Raw genomic sequence first — 15,384 nt, forward strand, 5'->3', positions numbered from 1 at the left:
GGAAAGGTGGTGGGGAGGGATAAATTAGGAGTTTGGGATTAGTAGATACAAACTATTACATATAAAATAGATAAACAACAAGGTCCTACTGTATAGCACAGGGAACTATATTTAATATCCTGTAATAAACCATAATGGAAAAGAATATGAAAAAGGATATATATATTCTTTTTACATATATAACTCAATCACTTTGCTGTATACCAGAAACTAACACAACATTGTAAATCAACTATACTTCAATTTTAAAAAATACGTGGCAGTTTGTGTCTGACTCCTTTTACTTAGCATAATGTTGCAAGGTTCATCCATGTTGTAGCCTGTTTGTCAATACTTCATTCCTTTTATGGGTATGTATAGACACACCATATTTTGTTTATCTATTCTTTGATTGATGGATATTTGGGGTGGTTCCACTTTGGAGCTACTATAAATAATGTTGCTATGAACATTTGTGTACAAGTTTTTGCATGGACATATATTTTCAGTTCTCTCGGGTATATGTGTAGAAGTAGAATTGCTAGGTCACATGGTAACTCTCTGTTTAACTTTTTGAGGAACTGCCAAATTGTTTTCCAAAGGAACTGCACCATTTTACAATCTTAACAGCTTTGTATAAGGGTTCTAATTTCTCCACATTACTGCAAAATTTGTTATTTTTTGCTTTTTCTTTCCTATTACCAACCTAGTGTGTATGAAGTGGTATCTCATTATGGTTTTGACTTGTATTTCCCTAATGACTAATGGTGTCGAACATTTTTTCACTTGTTTGTTGGCCATTTGTATATCCTATTTAGAGAAAAATCTATTCAAAGACTTCACCCATTTAAAAATTGTGTTATTTGATTTTTATTGTTGAGTTGTAAGAGCTCTTTACATATTCTGTTTACTGGTCTATTATCAGATAAATGATTGTAAATATTTTGTCCTATTTTGTGAGTTGTCTTTTCACTTTCTTGATAGTGTCCTTTGAAGCACAAAAGTTTTTAGTTTGATGAAGTCAAAATTATCTATTTTTTTCTTTCATCACTTATGTTTTTGCTATCATAGCTAAGAAACTATTGTCTAATTCAAGAATATGAAGATTTATTTATGTGTATACTTTCTTCTAAGAGTTTTATAGTTTTAGCTTTTGCATTCAGGTTTTTGGTCCATTTTTAGGTTAAATTTGGCATATGATGTGAGGTAGTGGTCCAACTTGATTCTTTTGCATATGGATATCTAGTTGTCCCATCACCATTTATTGGAAAGGCTATTCATACCTTATTGAATTGTCTTGGCATCCTTGCAGAAAATCAAGGGATCATAAATGTAAGGGTTTATTTTTGGAATCTCAGTTCTATTCCATTGATCTATATGTCTATTCTCATACCAGTACCACACCATGTTGATTACTGTTGCTCTGAAGTATTATAAGTTTGCAACTGGAAAGTGTGAGTCTTCCAACTTTGTTTTTCTTTTTCAAACTTGTTTTAGCTGTTCTGGGTATTCTGAGTTTCCATGTGAATTTTGGGAGAAGCTTGTCAATTTTAGCTTTAAAAACAAAGCAGCTAAGATTTTTATAGGGACTGTGCTCAATCTATAGATCAATATTGTAATCTTAACAACATTAAGTCTTTCAATCCATGAACATGAGATGCCGTTCCATTTATTTGTCTTCTTTAACTTCTTTCAGTGATGTTTTGTACTTCCTAGGCTACAAGTCTTACACATCTTTTGTTCAACTTACTCCTAAGCATTTTATTCTTTTTATTTCTTTTGTAAATGGAATTATTTCATTTTATTTTCAGATTCTTCATTGCTAGTGTATAGAAATACAATTGATTTTTTAATATTGATCTTGTGTCCTGCAATTTTGCTGACCTGTTGATTAGCCCTAATTGTGTGTGTGTGTGTGTGTGTGTTTGTGTGTGTGAGAATTCCTCAGGATTTTCTATATACAAGATCATGTCATCTGCAAACAGAGATAGTTTTACTTCTTCTTTTCCAATCTAGATACCTTTTATTTCTTTTACTTGCCCGACTGCCCTGGCAATAACGTCCAGTTAAGTGCTGAATAGAAGTAGCAAGAAGGGGACACCCATCTTGTTCCTGTTCTTAGGGAGAAAGCTTTCAGTCACAAGTACGGTGTTAGCTGTGGGCTTTTCATAGATGCCCTATACCAACTTAAGGAAGTTCCCTTCTATTCCTAGTTTGTTGAGTGTTTTTTTATATAATGAAAAGGTCTTGGATTTTGTCAAATGCTTTTTCTTTGTCTATTGAAGTGATTATGGGGTTCTTGTTCTTTATTAATATGATGTATTACATTGACTGATATTCATACATTGACACCATCGTGCATACATGGGATAAATATCACTTGGTCATAGTGTAAAAAACTTTTTATATTTGGATGTGGTTTCCCAGTGTTTTGGAGAGTATTTATGCATCTATAATCATAATGGATATTGGTCTATAGTTTCTTTTCTTGTAACGTCTTTGGTTTTGGTATGAGGGTAATACTGACCACATGGAATGAGTTGTTAAGAATTCCCTCCTTTCTATTTTTTGGAAGAGTTTGCAACAGCTTGGTAAACACTTAGTAGAATTCATGAGCAAAGTCATCTGGTCACGGGACTTACATGGGAAGTTTTTTGATTACTGATTCAATGTCTTTACTTATATTTAGATATTCTATTTCTGCTTGAAACAGTTTCAGTACTTGTATCTTTCTGGGAATTTACCCATGTCACCTAGGTTATCCAATTTGTTGGCATATAATTGTTCATATTATTCCCTTCTAATCCTTGTTATTTTCATAGGGTCAGTAGTAATGTCCTCACATTCATTACTCACTTTAGTAATTTGAGTCTTCTCTTTTTTTCTTGCTCAATCTAGATAAAGGTTGGTCAATTTTGTTGGTCTTTTCAAAGACCCAGCTTTTGGTTTCATTGATATTTCTGTATTGTTTTTCTATTTTCTATTTCATTAATTTCCACTCTAATCTTTGTCATTTCCTCCCTTCGGCTTGCTTTGTGTTTAGTTAGTTCTTCTTTTTCTAATTTCTTAAGGTAGAAAATTAGGTTCTTTACTTGAGATCATTCTTTTTTTAATATAGGCATTTATACCTATAAAATTCTCTGTAAGAACTGCTTGAGTTGCATTCCAGAAGTTTTGTCTATTTCTCCCTTCAGTCCAGTCAGCTTTTGTTTCATGATTTTTGGGAGACTGTTGTTACATGCACATATATTTAGAATTGTTCTATTTTCATGATGAATTGACTCTTTTATCATTATAAAATATCCTTCTTTGTCTCTAGTACCAATGTTTGTAATAAAGTGTATTTTGTCTGATATTACTATAGACACTCTAATGCTTTTAGCTTACATTTTCATGTTATCTTTTTCTTTTACTTTCAGCCAATTTGTGTCTTTGGATCTAAAGTGCGCCTCTTGAAATAAAAGCAAAAATAAACAAATGGGACCTAATTAAACTTAAAAGCTTTTGCACAATAAAGGAAACTATAAACAAAACAAAAAGACAACCTACTGAATGGGAGAAAATATTTGCAAAGGATATGATCAATAAGCAAAATATATACACAGCTCATACAACTCAACATCAAAAAAAAGAAAACAAACAACCCTAATAAAAAATGGGCAGAAGACCTGAATAGACATTCTTCGAAAGAAGACATACAGATGGCCAACAGGCACAAGAAAAGAGGCTCATCATCGTTCATCATCACAGAAATGCAAATTAAAACTGCAATGAGATATCACCTCACATCTGTCAAAATGGCTATCATCAAAAAGACCACAAATTACAAATGTTGGCAAGGATGTGGAGAAAAGGGAACCCTCCTACACTGTCGGTGGGAATGTAAATTGGTGCATCCACACTGGAAAACAGTATGGAATTTTCTCAAAAAACTAAAAACAGAACTACCATACGTCCCAGCAAATCCACTCCTGGGTATTTTTCCAAAAAAAAACACAAAAATAATAATTCAAAAAGATACATGCACCCCAATGTTCATAGCAGTGAGCGTCCATCAAGAGATGAATGAATAGGTGTGTTCCTTCCCCATAAATACAGCCCATCCTGAACTCTCCACAGACTGGCCTGAAACTTGCAACACTGAGCCTTCCAGAATGGCAGTTCCTCTGCTATTCCCCAGTAAACTCGAGTTCAGAAACCCCATTAAGGCTCTAGCCTAGAGTTTCCTCTGACTCCTGTCTTTGCCACCTGACCAAACCCTGGACCTTCCTCTGTGGCCCTGCATGGCATGCAGTGACTCCCCTCTGGGATCTCTGTGTGGCTGACAGGGTCTTGCTGTTCCGGCCGGGTGTCACGCGTGAGCCTCTGACGTGGGAGAGCCAAGTTCAGGACACTGGACCACCAGAGACCTCCTGGCCCCAAGTAATATCGATCGGTGAGAGGTCTCCCAGAGACCTCTGTCTCAACACTAAGACCCAGCTACACTCAACGACCAGAAAGCTCCAGTGCCAGATGCTCCATGCCAAACAACTAGCAAGACAGGAACACAACCCCACCCACTAGCAGAGAGGCTGCCTAAAATCATAATATGTTCACAGACACCCCAAAACACACCACCGGATGCAGTCATGCCCACAAAAAAGACAAGATGCAGCCTCATCCACCAGAACACAGGCACCAGACCACTCCATCAGGAAGTCAACACAACCCACTGAATCAACCTTACCCACTGGCAGCAGACACCAAAAACAATGGGAACTATGAACCTACAGCCTGCGAAAAGGAGACACCAAACACAGTAAGTTAAACAAAATGAGAAGACAGAGAAACACACAGCAGATGAAAGAGCAAAGTAAAAACCCACCACACCAAACAAATGAGAAAGACATAGGCAGTCTACCTGAAAAAGAATTCAGAGTAATGATAGTAAAGATGATCCAAAATCTTGGAAATAGAATGGAGAAAATACAAGAAACATTTAACAAGGACCCAGAAGAACTAAAGAGCAAACAAACAATGATGAACAACACAATAAATGAAATTAAAGATTCTCTAGAAGGAATCAATAGCAGAATAACTGAGGCAGAAGAACGGAGAAGTGACCTGGAAGATAAAATACTGGAAATAACTACCGCAGAGCAGAATAAAGAAAAAAGAATGAAAAGAATTGAGGACACTCTCAGAAACATCTGGGACAACATTAAAGGCACCAACATTCGAATTACAGGGGTCCAAGAAGAAGAAGAGGAAAAAAAGGGACTGAGAAAATATTTGAAGAGATTATAGTTGCAAACTTCCCTAAGATGGGAAAGGAAAGAGTTAATCAAGTCCAGGAAGCACAGAGAGTCCCATACAGGATAAACCCAAGGAGAAACACGCCAAGACACATATAAATCAAACTATCAAAAATTAAATACAAAGAAAAAATATTAAAAGCAGCAAGGGAAAAGCAACAAATAACATACAAGGGAATCCCCATAAAGTTAACAGCTGATCTTTCAGCAGAAACTCTGCAAGCCAGAAGGGAGTGGCAGGACATATTTAAAGTGATGAAAGGGAAAAACCTACAACCAAGATTACTCTACCCAGCAAGGATCTCATTCACATTCCACGGAGACATTAAAACCTTTACAGACAAGCAAAAGCTAAGAGAATTCAGCACCACCAAACCAGCTATACAACAAATGCTAAAGGAACTTCTCTAGGCAGGAAACACAAGAGAAGGAAAAGACCTACAATAACAAACCCAAAACAATTAAGAAAATGGTAATAGGAACATACATACCAATAATTACCTTAAATGTAAATGGATTAAATGCTCCAACGAAAAGACATAGACTGGCTGAATGGATACAAAAACAAGACCTGTATATATGTTGTCTACAAGAGACCCACTTCAGACCTAGGGACACATACAGACTGAAAGTGAGGAGATGGAAAAAGATACTCCATGCAAATAGAAATCAAAAGAAACCTGGAGTAGCAGTACTCATATCAGACAAAATAGATTTTAAAATAAAGAATGTTACAGAGACAAGGAAGGACACTACATAATGATCAAGGGACCAATCCAAGAACAAGATACAGCAATTGTAAATATTTATGCACCCAACATAGGAGCACCTCAATACATAAGGCAAATGCTAACAGCCATAAAAGGGGAAATCGACAGTAACACAATCACAGTAGGGGACTTTAACACCCCCCTTTCACCAATGGACAGATCATCCAAAATGCAAATAAATAAGGAAACACAAGCTTTAAATGACACATTAAACAAGGTGGACTTAATTGATATTTATAGGACAATCCATCCAAAAACAACAGAATACACTTTCTTCTCAAGTGCTCATGGAACATTCTCCAGGATAGATCATATCGTGGGTCACAAATCAAGCCTTGGTAAATTTAAGAAAATTGAAATCCTATCAAGTATCTTTTTGGACCACACTGCTATGAGACTAGATATCAATTACAGGAAAAAATTTGTAAAAAATGAAAACACATGGAGGCTAAACAATACACTGCTAAATAACCAAGAGATCGCAGAAGAAATCAAAGAGGAAGTCAAAAAATACCTAGAAACAAATGACAATGAAAACACGACGACGCAAAACCTACGGGATGCAGCATAAGCGGTTCTACGAGGGAACTCTATAGCAATACAATCCTACCTCAAGAAACAAGAAACATCTCAAATAAACAACCTAACCTTACACCTAAAGCAATTTGAGAAAGAAGAACAATAAAACCCTAAAGTTAGCAGAAGGAAAGAAATCATAAAAATCAGATCAGAAATAAATGAAAAAGAAATGAAGGAAACAATAGCAGAGATCAATAAAACTAAAAGATGGTTCTTTGAGAAGATAAACAGAATTGATCAACCATTAGCCAGACTCATCAAGAAAAACAGGGAGAAGACTCAAATCAATAGAATTAGAAATGAAAAAGGAGAAGTAACAACTGACACTGAAGAAATACAAAGGATCATGAGAGATTACTACAAGCAACTCTATGCCAATAAAATGGACAACCTGGAAGAAATGAACACATTCTTAGAAAAGCACCATCTTCCGAGACTGAACTAGGAAGAAACAGAAAATATAAACAGACCAATCACAAGCACTGAAGTTGAAACTGTGATTAAATATCTTTCCGCAAACAAAAGCCCAGGACCAGATGGCTTCACAGGCGAATTCTATCAAACATTTAGAGAAGAGCTAACACCTATCCTTCTGAAACTCTTCCAAAGTATAGCAGAGGGAGGAACACTCCCAAACTCACTCTACGAGGCCACCATCACCCTGATACCAAAACCAGACAAAGAGGTCACAAAGAAAGAAACTACAGGCCAATATCACTGATGAACATAGATGCAAAAATCCCCAACAAAATACTAGCAAACAGAATCCAACAGCACATTAAAAGGATCATACACCATGATCTAGTGGGGTTTATCCCAGGAATGCAAGGATTCTTTAATATACACAAATCAATCAATGTGAAAAACCATATTAACAAATTGAAGGATAAAAACCATATGATCATCTCAATAGATGCAGAAAAAGCTTTTGACAAAATTCAACACCCATTTATGATAAAAACCCTCCAGAAATTAGGCATGGAGGGAACTTACCTCAACATAATAAAGGCCATATATGACAAAACCACAGCCAACAAAATTCTGAATGGTGAGAAACTGAAACCATTGCCACTAAGAACAGGAACAAGACAAGGCTGCCCACTATCACCACTATTATTCAACATAGTTTTGGAAGTATTAGCCACAGCAATCAGACAAGAAAATGAAATAAAAGGAATCCAAATCAGAAAAGAAGAAGTTAAACTGTCACTCTTTGCAGATGACATGATACTAGACATAGAGAATCCTAAAGATGCTACCAGAAAACTACTAGAGCTAATCAATTAATGTGGTAAAGTCGCAGGATACAAAATTAATGCACAGAAATCTCTTGCATCCCTATACACTAATGATGAAAAATCTGAAAGAGAAGTTACGGAAACATTCCCCTTTACCAGGGCAACGAAAAGAATAAAATACCTAGGAATAAACCTACCTAAGTAGACAAAAGACCTGTATGCAGAAAACTATAATATACTGATGAAAGACATTAAAGACAATACAAACAGATGGAGAGATATACCATATTCTCGGATTGGAAGAATCAACATTGTGAAAATGACTATACTACCCAAAGCAATCTACAGATTCAATGCAGTCCCTATCAAACTACGAGTGGCATTTTTCACAGAACTAGAACAAAAAATTTCACAATTTGTATGGAAACACAAAAGACCCTGAAGAGCCAAAGTAATCTTGAGAAAGAAAAACGGAGCTGGAGGAATCAGGCTCCCGGACTTCAGACTATACTACAAAGCTACAGTAATCAAGACAGTATGGTACTGACACAAAAACAGAAAGATAGATGAATGGAACAGGATAGAAAGCCCAGAGATAAACCCACACGCATATGGTCACCTTATCTTTGATAAAGGAGGCAAGAATATACAGTGGAGAAAAGACAGCCTCTTCAATAAGTGGTGCTGGGAAAACTGGACAGCTACATGTAAAAGAATGAAATTAGAACACTCCCTAACACCGGATACAAAAATAAACTCAAAATGGATTAAAGACCTAAATGTAAGCCCAGACACTATAAAACTCTTAGAGGAAAACATAGGCAGAACATTCTGTGACATAAATCACAGCAAGATCCTTTTTGACCCACCTCCTAGAGAAATGGAAATAAAAACAAAAATAAACAAATGAGACCTAAAGAAACTTAAAAGCTTTTGCACAGCAAAGGAAAACATAAACAAGAGGAAAAGAGAACCCTCAGGATGGGAGAAAGTATTTGCAAACGAAGCAACTGACAAAGGATTAATCTCCAAAATATACAAGCAGCTCATGCAGCTCAATATCAAGAAAAACAAACAACCCAATCCAAAAATGGGCAGAAGACCTAAATAGACATTTCCCCAAAGAAGATATACAGATTGCCAACAAACACATGAAAGGATGCTCAACATCAGTAAACATTAGAGAAATGCAAATCAAAACTACAAAGAGGTATCACCTCACACCAGTCAGAATGGCCATCTTCAAAAAATCTAGAAACAATAAATGCTGGAGAGGGTGTGGAGAAAAGGGAACCCTCTTGCACTGTTCGTGGGAATGTAAATTGATACAACCACGATGGAGGATCCTTAAAAAACTGAAAAATAGAACTACCATACGACCCAGCAATCCCACTACTGGGCATGTACCCTGAGAAAACCAAAATTCAAAAAGAATCATGTACCACAATGTTCATTGCAGCACCTTTTACAATAGCCAGGACATGGAAGCAACCTAAGTGTCCATCGACAGACGAATGGATAAAGAAGAAGTGGCACATATATACAATGGAATATTACCCAGCCATAAAAAGAAACGAAATTGAGTTATTTGTAGTGAGTTGGATGGACCTAGAGTCTGTCATACAGAGTGAAGTCAGTCAGAAAGAGAAAAACAAATACCGTATGTTAACACATATATATGAAATCTAAAGAAAAAAAAAGTTCTGAAGAACCTAGGGGAAGGACAAGAATAAAGACACAGACGTATAGAATGGACTTGAGGACACAGGGATGGGGAAGGGTAAGCTGGGACGAAGTGAGAGAGTGGTATGTAGATATATACACTACCAAATGTAAAACAGATAGCTAGTGGGAAGCAGCCGCATAGCCCAGGAAGATCAGCTCGGTGCTTTGTGACCACAAAGCAAAGGGGTGGGATAGGGAGGGTGGGAGGGAGATGCAAGAGGGAGGGAATATGGGGATATATGTATATGTATAGCTGATTCACTTTGTTATACAGCAGAAATGAACACACCATCGTAAAGCAATTATACTCCAATAAATATGTTAAAAAAATTTTTTTAAAGTTTAAAAAAAGGAAGAGATGAATGAATAAAGAAGATGTGGTATATATATACAATGGAATACTACTCAGCCATAAAAAAGAATGAAATTTTGCCATTTGCAACAACATGGATGGGCTTGGAGGATATTATGCTAAGTGAAATAAGTCAGAGAAAGACAAATACTATATAATATCATGTATATATGGAACCAAAAAAATAAAATGAACTAGTGAACTTAACAAAAAAGAGGCAGACACATATATAGAGAACAAATAGTGGTTACCAGTGGGGAGAAGGAAGAGGGGAGGGACAAGATAGGGGTAGGGGATTAATAGGTGTAAACTACTAAGGACTATAAGATAAGTAAGTTACAAGGATATATTGTACAGCACAGGGAATATAGCTGATATTTTATAATAACTATAAATGGAATATACCCTCTAAAAATTGTGAACCACTATGTTGTACACCTGAAACTTAAATAATATTGTAAATGAACTATAAAAAGAAAAAATGGAAATGGAAATGGAAAACTCAGCTTTGCAGATTGATAAAGTGATAGAAGGCAATACCAGCTATTAAATCAACTGAAAGTTGACTCAGATAAACATGACACACACACAAAAATATATTCTGCTCTATTCAAAGTCCTGTTGTCTCCACTAAATAGCTGTGATCTTGCACAAGTTGCTAAAATTGGGAAAAGTAGTGATATCAATTATAGCAGCAGTAAAATTATTATTAGTTTACTAATAATATTAATGTTTAATAAAAATATTTGCCTCAGAAAGATGAAGTGTGCCTGTTGTAGACAGCATATCATGGATCATTTTTCAAATATCCATTCTGCCAATCTCTGCCTTTTGATTGTTTAATCCACTTATATTTTATAATATAGGATCTACATCTACCATTTTGTTATTTGTTTTCCGAATACATGAGTTATGTTTTTTTGTTCCTATATTCCTCCATTACTGCCTTCTCTTGTGTTAAATACATATATTTAGTGTACCATTTTAATTCTCTTTTTATTTCTTTTATTATATTTTTTAGCTATTTTCTTAGCGACTGCCCTGGGGATTATAATTAACATCTTAACTTCCAATTGCCAAAGATAAAACAATTTGAACAACAAAATAACTAATGATAGCATTGGATTTTAACCCAATAAATAATACTGAAATAAATAAATGATTGATTTGCATTTTGCTAATAATTAGTGATGTTGAGCATCTTTTCATGTGTTTGTTGGCCATCTGTATGTCTTCTTTGGAGAAATGTCTATTTAGGTCTTCTGCCCATTTTTGGATTGGGTTGTTTGTTTTTTTGATATTGAGCTGCATGAGCTGCTTGTAAATTTTGGAGATTAATCCTTTGCCAGTTGCTTCATTTGCAAATATTTTCTCCCATTCTGAGGGTTGTCTTTTTGTCTTGTGTATGGTTTCCTTTGCTTTGCAAAAGCCTTTAAGTTTCATTAGGTCCCATTTGCTTATTTTTGTTTTTATTTCCATTACTCTAGGAGGTGGGTCCAAAAGGATCTTGCTGTGATTTATGTCATAGAGTGTTCTGCCTATGGTTTCCTCTAAGAGTTTGATAGTGTCTGGCCTTACATTTAGGTCTTTAATCCATTTTGAGTTTATTTTTGTATCCGGTGTTAGGGAGTGTTCTAATTTCATTCTTTTATATGTAGCTGTCCAGTTTTCCCAGCACCACTTATTGAAGAGGCTGTCTTTTCTCCATTGTATATTCTCGCCTCCTTTATCAAAGATAAGGTGACCATATGTATGTGGGTTTATCTCTGGGCTTTCTATCCTGTTCCATTGATCTATATTTCTGTTTTTGTGCCAGTACCATACTGTCTTGATTACTGTAGCTTTGTAGTATAGTCTGAAGTCCGGGAGCCTGATTCCTCCAGCTCCGTTTTTCTTTCTCAAGATTGCTTTGGCTATTCGGGGTCTTAACACAACATTGTAAAGCAACTATACTCCAATAAAAGTTAATTTTAAGAAATGAATAAAGGGAGAAAAAATGATTGAATAATAAATGGGGATGAAGAAGCAAATATTCCATACAGAAGAATTTCAATTAATTTCATATGCAGAAAGAACGAGAGAAAGAGAAAATCACCCTTAGAATACCACAGCAATACCTGCTGCAGGCAAGATTCATTGATGTGTATGCATATGTCAAATTCATCCAATTGTACAATTTACATATGTGCAGTTTCTTGTATGTCAAGTATACCTTAATATCACTGGAAAATGTATTAATCTAATGCATGTTATTCTCCAGTGAAAAGTTAATTTGGTGCTTCACTCAACTAGAGAAGGTAACCTTCTGTAGGCAGAGGAGGTGTTCCAATACCTATAGCTCAGGTACCAGAGCATATCCAGGCTCTTTTGGTGGTCTGTCCTTATGCCCACACCCTTACCACTTCCCACTTCCAACAGCCAGCAACTGCGTTTGCCTGATGGATTTCTCTAGCTACTGAAGCCTAGTTTGCCTGCCATATGTCAGGCCAGAAGTGCCAGGAAATTAATGGCCCCAGAGGAACTGCCTTCAACCAGTGACTGCTGGGAACTGATTGGTATATAAATATCCCAGCTTCCTCATCCCTTGGGTGGAGTAACTGAAATGCGTGTTCCACACCATTTTCCAGAGTTCTACAACAAGATTATGCTCTCCAGTTGCCTACAGAAGTACCTGACTTGATAATGTATCCTTTATTGGCTACCTTCCTATACCTGTCTCACTTCCTCACTTCCCTGCTGGCATTTGCTTTACTTCCAAATAAACTACTTGCACTTGAATCCTTGTCTCAGGACTGGCTTCTGGGGGTACCCAAACTAAGACAAATATGTAGTGGGCACCTTTAGTGAATAATGAGCATCTCTTAGAAATCTTGCTAATGAACATACTCCTCTTAAATAGCAAAGCTACAAAGAACTTCAAGAGCCTAAAATTTGGCCCCTCCCTGTCACGTGCAGGGTGCATGTGCAGAGGCGTCCTGAGCAAGCGCAGTGAGGACCATGTTACTTCGGAACATCCTGCTCACCAGTACAACAGTGATTGGGAAAACCACACTAGGCAAAGAACTTCCTTCCATCAAGATCAGGACTGAAATATGTTACTGTGGGTGATTTAGTTTGAGAAGTCTGATCACCGTATGTCATGGAGTCTGGCAAGATGGCTTCTCCCAAGAGCATGCCGAAAGATACACAGATGATAGCACAAATCCTAAAGGATATGGGGATTACAGAATATGAGCCAAGAGTTATAAATCAGACGTTGGAGTTTGCCTTCTGCTATGTAACCACAGTTCTATATGATGCAAAAATTTATTCAAGTCATGCTAAGAAAGCTACTGTTGATGCAGATGATGTGCGACTGGCAATCCAGTGTCGTGCTGACCAGTCATTTACCTCTCCTCCCCACAATAGATTTTTTATTAGATACTGCTAGGCAAAGAAATCAAATCCCTTTGCCATTGATGAAGCTATATTCAGGCCGTAGACTGCCACCTGATAGATATTGTTTGACTGCTCCAAATTATAGCTTTAAGTAAGTCTTTACCACAAAAAGTACCTACTTCTGTGGGAAGAATAACAGTTCTGCAGTTAAGTGTTGGTTCAGTTACTAGCAGACCAAGTACTCCCCCACTTGGCCCACCAACCCAACAAACCATGTCTATGTCAACTAAAGTAGGGATTCCAGTCAACCTCAAAGGTTTACAGTACAGATGCCCACTTCAAAATCTCCAGCTGTAAAAACATCAATTCCTGCAACTTCAGTAGTTCAGAATGTTCTAATTACTCCTTCATGAAGTTAGGTTCAAAATCATTTTCATTACCACTAACATGGTGTCATCACAAATACTGCCAACGAATCATCAAACGCATTGAAAAGAAAATATGAAGAAGATTATGACATGACTATGATAATTTGCAATCTACCCTTGATGCATGTAATATGTATACTTGGTTTTGAATCCATTGCACTAGATTAAACATGTGTGCTGGCTGTTTCCAAGTTGTGTTTTAAAAAGACAGTATTTAATGAGTAAATATGGTTACCATATTTTTCATCTGAGATGTTGTGTTGGACTTTAATAGGATTAGAAATGGTTTTTCGTCAGCTTTTAAGTGTACAAAATAAGCTGTAATTCATCAGTTTGGGGAAAAAAAGAAAAAGAAAAAAGAACCTAAAATTTGTGGGGTTTTTAAAAAATTTATTTATTTTATTTATTTTTATTTTTGGCTGTGTTGTGTCTTCATTGCTGCGCGTGGGCTTTCTCTAGCTGCGGCATGTGGGGATCTACTCTTCATTGCGGTGCTCAGGCTTCTCATTGAGGTGGCTTCTCTTGTTGTGGAGCATGGGCTCTAGGCACGCGGGCTTCAGTAGTTGTGTCACACGGGCTCAGTAGTTGTGGCTCGCAGGCTCTAGAGCACAGGCTCAGTAGTTGTGGTGCACTCGGTTAGTGGCTCCGCGGCATGTGGGATCTTCCTGGACCAGGGCTCGAATCCGAGTCCCCTGCATTGGCAGGCAGATTCTTAACCACTGCGCCACCAGGGAAGCCCCATATTTGTGGTTTTTTCAGCCTACAATGTGTTTATAATTACTGTCTATAAAACCAGTGTGATTAAAAATAAGCAATAATATATACAACTGACTTAGAGTTGATTTGCTCCTCACCATTTCTGATGGAGAACTCAGGCAATGTTGGCCATCACTCAGTTTATTCTCAGCCTAACAGTATATATTTGTCTATTTGTCAGCAACCCTTCACCCCCGGAGTTTTTGTTTTTGTGATCCCTTACTCATTTGTTTTCATAAGATACCTGAGAAGAAAAGACGAAAGCAAGCTCATTGCACAAAACTGCAGCTTTTTAAGGCAATTACTTATCCTAATGAGAGGGGGTGCTGAGCTCAAGGCTTGAACACAGTGGTTTTGACAGTGAACAATTTGCATCACGCATTAACGTGGCAATTACAAGCCTTGAGAAATCTAGATACTGGAAATGAAATGGTTCTAGAAATAGCAGCAGCTGACGTGGTTACTTAACACCTCTGAGGGGAGAATGTCGGTAACTGTGATAGACTGCAAAAATTGCCCCGATTCTTTACCCTTCCCTGTTTCAATATTCTCTTTGCAAAGTAACTTTGTAGTGTTCTGCTGTGCCTTGGGGCTCAGCCATGTGGCTTACTTTAGGACATCCAGATAGAGATGAACAAGACACAAGCAGAGGCTTGAAAAGAGCTTCCATGATTGGACTGGCTCGCTCCTGCCTTCTGCCAACACCATGAGAACATGCGCAGGATGGCCTGCTGGTCGATAAGGGACGTGTGGAACAGAGCTGAGTAACCTCACGCATTTTAGCCAAGGCCATCACGGACCAGCCGACAGCCAGCTAATCGCCAGATGATGTGAGTGAGCCCAGGCAAGACCAGAGCTACTGCCCAGCTGAGCCCAGCTTAAATC

General features: G+C 37.1%; 1 pseudogene; it reads left to right on the forward strand.

Annotated features, from left to right (window-relative positions):
- The first annotated feature begins 13,076 nt into the window (after nucleotides 1–13,076).
- Nucleotides 13,077–13,892, forward strand: LOC132481779 (transcription initiation factor TFIID subunit 9-like; annotated as a pseudogene).
- Nucleotides 13,893–15,384: the final 1,492 nt, after the last annotated feature.

The sequence above is a fragment of the Mesoplodon densirostris genome, chromosome X (assembly GCF_025265405.1).
Source record: "Mesoplodon densirostris isolate mMesDen1 chromosome X, mMesDen1 primary haplotype, whole genome shotgun sequence".
Taxonomy (NCBI): Eukaryota; Metazoa; Chordata; class Mammalia; order Artiodactyla; family Ziphiidae; genus Mesoplodon; species Mesoplodon densirostris.